This window comes from Salmo trutta, unplaced genomic scaffold (genome assembly GCF_901001165.1).
Source record: "Salmo trutta unplaced genomic scaffold, fSalTru1.1, whole genome shotgun sequence".
In the NCBI taxonomy this organism is placed as follows: Eukaryota; Metazoa; Chordata; class Actinopteri; order Salmoniformes; family Salmonidae; genus Salmo; species Salmo trutta.
The window spans coordinates 145334-151333 of record NW_021822784.1 but is presented as its reverse complement, the minus strand read 5'-3'; positions in this window follow the sequence as shown (position 1 = coordinate 151333).

Here is a 6000-nt window from a genome sequence, read left to right as displayed (position 1 = left end):
CTGGGGATAATAGATACAGGTCTGTTCTCTATACTGTCCTCTCTGGGGATAATAGATACAGGTCTGGTCTCTCTACTGCCCTCTCTGGGGATAATAGATACAGGTCTGTTCTCTCTACTGCCCCCTCTGGGGATAATAGATACAGGTCTGTTCTCTATACTGCCCTCTCTGGGATAATAGATACAGGTCTGTTCTCTCTACTGCCCTCTCTGGGATAATAGATACAGGTCTGTTCTCTCTACTGCCCTCTCTGGGGATAATAGATACAGGTCTGGTCTCTCTGGGGATAATAGATACAGGTCTGGTCTCTCTGGGGATAATAGATACAGGCCTGTTCTCTCTACTGTCCTCTCTGGGGATAATAGATACAGGTCTGGTCTCTATACTGCCCCCTCTGGGGATAATAGATACAGGTCTGTTCTCTCTACTGCCCCCTCTGGCGATAATAGATACAGGTCTGGTCTCTCTGGGGATAATATATACAGGTCAGTTCTCTCTACTGCCCCCTCTGGGGATAATAGATACAGGTCTGTTCTCTATACTGCCCTCTCTGGGGATAATAGATACAGGTATGTTCTCTCTACTGCCCCCTCTGGGTATAATAGATACAGGTATGTTCTCTCTACTGTCCTCTCTGGGGATAATAGATACAGGTCTGTCCTCTCTGGGGATAATAGATACAGGTCTGGTCTCTCTGGGGATAATAGATACAGGTCTGGTCTTTCTGGGGATAATAGATACAGGCCTGTTCTCTCTACTGTCCTCTCTGGGGATAATAGATTCAGTTCTGGTCTCTAAGGGGATAATAGATACAGGTCTGTTCTCTCTACTGCCCTCTCTGGGGATAATAGATACAGGTCTGTTCTCTCTACTGCCCCCTCTGGGGATAATAGATACAGGTCTGTTCTCTATACTGCCCCCTCTGGGGATAATAGATACAGGTCTGTTCTCTCTACTGCCCTCTCTGGGATAATAGATACAGGTCTGTTCTCTCTACTGCCCTCTCTGGAGATATAAGATACAGGTCTGTTCTCTCTACTGCCCTCTCTGGGGATAATAGATACAGGCCTGTTCTCTCTACTGCCCTCTCTGGGGATAATAGATACAGGTCTGTTCTCTCTACTGCCCCCTCTGGGGATAATAGATACAGGTCTGTTCTCTATACTGTCCTCTCTGGGGATAATAGATACAGGTCTGGTCTCTCTGGGGATAATAGATACAGGTCTGTTCTCTCTACTGCCCTCTCTGGGGATAATAGATACAGGTCTGTTCTCTCTACTGTCCTCTCTGGGGATAATAGATACAGGTCTGTTCTCTCTACTGTCCTCTCTGGGGATAATAGATACAGGTCTGTTCTCTCTACTGTCCTCTCTGGGGATAATAGATACAGGTCTTTTCTCTCTACTGCCCTCTCTGGGGATAATAGATACAGGTCTGTTCTCTCTACTGTCCTCTCTGGGGATAATAGATACAGGTCTGTTCTCTATACTGCCCCTCTGGGGATAATAGATACAGGTCTGTTCTCTCTACTGCCCTCTCAGGGGATAATAGATACAGGTTTGGTGTCTCTGCGGATAATAGATACAGGTCTGTTCTCTATACTGCCCCCTCTGGGGATAATAGATACAGGTCTGTTCTCTATACTGCCCTCTCTGGGGATAATAGATACAGGTCTGTTCTCTCTACTGCCCCCTCTGGGGATAATAGATACAGGTCTGTTCTCTCTACTGCCCCCTCTGGGGATAATAGATACAGGTCTGTTCTCTCTACTGTCTTCTCTGGGGATAATAGATACAGGTCTGGTCTCTCTACTGCCCCCTCTGGGGATAATAGATACAGGTCTGTTCTCTCTACTGCCCCTCTCTGGGGATAATAGATACAGGTCTGGTCTCTCTACTGCCCTCTCTGGGGATAATAGATACAGGTCTGTTCTCTCTACTGTCCTCTCTGGGGATAATAGATACAGGTCTGGTCTCTCTACTGTCCTCTGTGGGGATAATAGATACAGGTCTGTTCTCTCTACTGCCCTCTCTGGGATAATAGATACAGGTCTGTTCTCTCTACTGCCCTCTCTGGGGATAATAGATACAGGTCTGTTCTCTATACTGTCCTCTCTGGGGATAATAGATACAGGTCTGGTCTCTCTGGGGATAATAGATACAGGTCTGTTCTCTCTACTGCCCTCTCTGGGGATAATAGATACAGGTCTGTTCTCTCTACTGTCCTCTCTGGGGATAATAGATACAGGTCTGTTCTCTCTACTGTCCTCTCTGGGGATAATAGATACAGGTCTGTTCTCTCTACTGTCCTCTCTGGGGATAATAGATACAGGTCTGTTCTCTCTACTGCCCTCTCTGGGGATAATAGATACAGGTCTGTTCTCTCTACTGTCCTCTCTGGGGATAATAGATACAGGTCTGTTCTCTATACTGCCCCCTCTGGGGATAATAGATACAGGTCTGTTCTCTCTACTGCCCTCTCTGGGGATAATAGATACAGGTTTGGTCTCTCTGCGGATAATAGATACAGGTCTGTTCTCTCTACTGCCCCCTCTGGGGATAATAGATACAGGTCTGTTCTCTATACTGCCCTCTCTGGGGATAATAGATACAGGTCTGTTCTCTCTACTGCCCCCTCTGGGGATAATAGATACAGGTCTGTTCTCTCTACTGCCCCCTCTGGGGATAATAGATACAGGTCTGTTCTCTCTACTGTCCTCTCTGGGGATAATAGATACAGGTCTGTTCTCTCTACTGTCCTCTCTGGGGATAATAGATACAGGTCTGGTCTCTCTACTGCCCCCTCTGGGGATAATAGATACAGGTCTGTTCTCTCTACTGCCCCCTCTGGGGATAATAGATACAGGTCTGGTCTCTCTACTGCCCTCTCTGGGGATAATAGATACAGGTCTGTTCTCTCTACTGTCCTCTCTGGGGATAATAGATACAGGTCTGGTCTCTCTACTGTCCTCTGTGGGGATAATAGATACAGGTCTGGTCTCTCTACTGTCCTCTGTGGGGATAATAGATACAGGTCTGTTCTCTCTACTGCCCTCTCTGGGATAATAGATACAGGTCTGTTCTCTCTACTGCCCTCTCTGGAGATAATAGATACAGGTCTGTTCTCTATACTGTCCTCTCTGGGGATAATAGATACAGGTCTGTTCTCTCTACTGCCCTCTCTGGGGATAATAGATACAGGTCTGTTCTCTCTACTGTCCTCTCTGGGGATAATAGATACAGGTCTGTTCTCTCTACTGTCCTCTCTGGGGATAATAGATACAGGTCTGTTCTCTATACTGTCCTCTCTGGGGATAATAGATACAGGTCTGGTCTCTCTACTGTCCCCTCTGGGGATAATAGATACAGGTCTGGTCTCTCTACTGCCCCCTCTGGGGATAATATATACAGGTCTGTTCTCTCTACTGCCCCCTCTGGGGATAATAGATACAGGTCTGTTCTCTCTACTGTCCTCTCTGGGGATAATAGATACAGGTCTGTTCTCTCTACTGTCCTCTCTGGGGATAATAGATACAGGTCTGGTCTCTCTACTGCCCCCTCTGGGGATAATAGATACAGGTCTGTTCTCTCTACTGCCCCCTCTGGGGATAATAGATACAGGTCTGGTCTCTCTACTGCCCTCTCTGGGGATAATAGATACAGGTCTGTTCTCTCTACTGCCCTCTCTGGGATAATAGATACAGGTCTGTTCTCTCTACTGCCCTCTCTGGAGATAATAGATAGAGGTTTGTTCTCTCTACTGCCCTCTCTGGGATAATAGATACATGTCTGTTCTCTCTACTGCCCCCTCTGGGGATAATAGATACAGGTCTGTTCTCTCTACTGCCCCCTCTGGGGATAATAGATACAGGTATGTTCTCTCTACTGCCCTCTCTGGGGATAATAGATACAGGTCTGGTCTCTCTACTGCCCTCTGTGGGGATAATAGATACAGGTCTGTTCTCTCTACTGCCCTCTCTGGGATAATAGATACAGGTCTGGTCTCTCTACTGCCCTCTGTGGGGATAATAGATACAGGTCTGTTCTCTCTACTGCCCCCTCTGGGGATAATAGATACAGGTATGTTCTCTCTACTGCCCCCTCTGGGGATAATAGATACAGGTCTGTTCTCTCTACTGCCCTCTCTGGGATAATAGATACAGGTCTGTTCTCTCTACTGCCCTCTCTGGGGATAATAGATACAGGTCTGGTCTCTCTGGGGATAATAGATACAGGTCTGGTCTCTCTGGGGATAATAGATACAGGCCTGTTCTCTCTACTGTCCTCTCTGGGGATAATAGATACAGGTCTGGTCTCTATACTGCCCCCTCTGGGGATAATAGATACAGGTCTGTTCTCTCTACTGCCCCCTCTGGCGATAATAGATACAGGTCTGGTCTCTCTGGGGATAATATATACAGGTCAGTTCTCTCTACTGCCCCCTCTGGGGATAATAGATACAGGTCTGTTCTCTATAATGCCCCCTCTGGGGATAATAGATACAGGTCTGGTCTCTCTGGGGATAATAGATACAGGTCTGTTCTCTATACTGCCCTCTCTGGGGATAATAGATACAGGTCAGTTCTCTCTACTGCCCCCTCTGGGGATAATAGATACAGGTCTGTTCTCTATACTGCCCCCTCTGGGGATAATAGATACAGGTATGTTCTCTCTACTGCCCTCTCTGGGGATAATAGATACAGGTCTGTCCTCTCTGGGGATAATAGATACAGGTCTGGTCTCTCTGGGGATAATAGATACAGGTCTGGTCTCTCTGGGGATAATAGATACAGGCCTGTTCTCTCTACTGTCCTCTCTGGGGATAATAGATACAGTTCTGGTCTCTAAGGGGATAATAGATACAGGTCTGTTCTCTCTACTGCCCTCTCTGGGGATAATAGATACAGGTCTGTTCTCTCTACTGCCCCCTCTGGGGATAATAGATACAGGTCTGTTCTCTCTACTGCCCTCTCTGGGGATAATAGATACAGGCCTGTTCTCTCTACTGCCCTCTCTGGGGATAATAGATACAGGTCTGTTCTCTATACTGTCCTCTCTGGGGATAATAGATACAGGTCTGGTCTCTCTACTGCCCTCTCTGGGGATAATAGATACAGGTCTGTTCTCTCTACTGCCCCCTCTGGGGATAATAGATACAGGTCTGTTCTCTATACTGCCCTCTCTGGGATAATAGATACAGGTCTGTTCTCTCTACTGCCCTCTCTGGGATAATAGATACAGGTCTGTTCTCTCTACTGCCCTCTCTGGGGATAATAGATACAGGTCTGGTCTCTCTGGGGATAATAGATACAGGTCTGGTCTCTCTGGGGATAATAGATACAGGCCTGTTCTCTCTACTGTCCTCTCTGGGGATAATAGATACAGGTCTGGTCTCTATACTGCCCCCTCTGGGGATAATAGATACAGGTCTGTTCTCTCTACTGCCCCCTCTGGCGATAATAGATACAGGTCTGGTCTCTCTGGGGATACTATATACAGGTCAGTTCTCTCTACTGCCCCCTCTGGGGATAATAGATACAGGTCTGTTCTCTATACTGCCCTCTCTGGGGATAATAGATACAGGTATGTTCTCTCTACTGCCCCCTCTGGGTATAATAGATACAGGTATGTTCTCTCTACTGTCCTCTCTGGGGATAATAGATACAGGTCTGTCCTCTCTGGGGATAATAGATACAGGTCTGGTCTCTCTGGGGATAATAGATACAGGTCTGGTCTTTCTGGGGATAATAGATACAGGCCTGTTCTCTCTACTGTCCTCTCTGGGGATAATAGATTCAGTTCTGGTCTCTAAGGGGATAATAGATACAGGTCTGTTCTCTCTACTGCCCTCTCTGGGGATAATAGATACAGGTCTGTTCTCTCTACTGCCCCCTCTGGGGATAATAGATACAGGTCTGTTCTCTATACTGCCCCCTCTGGGGATAATAGATACAGGTCTGTTCTCTCTACTGCCCTCTCTGGGATAATAGATACAGGTCTG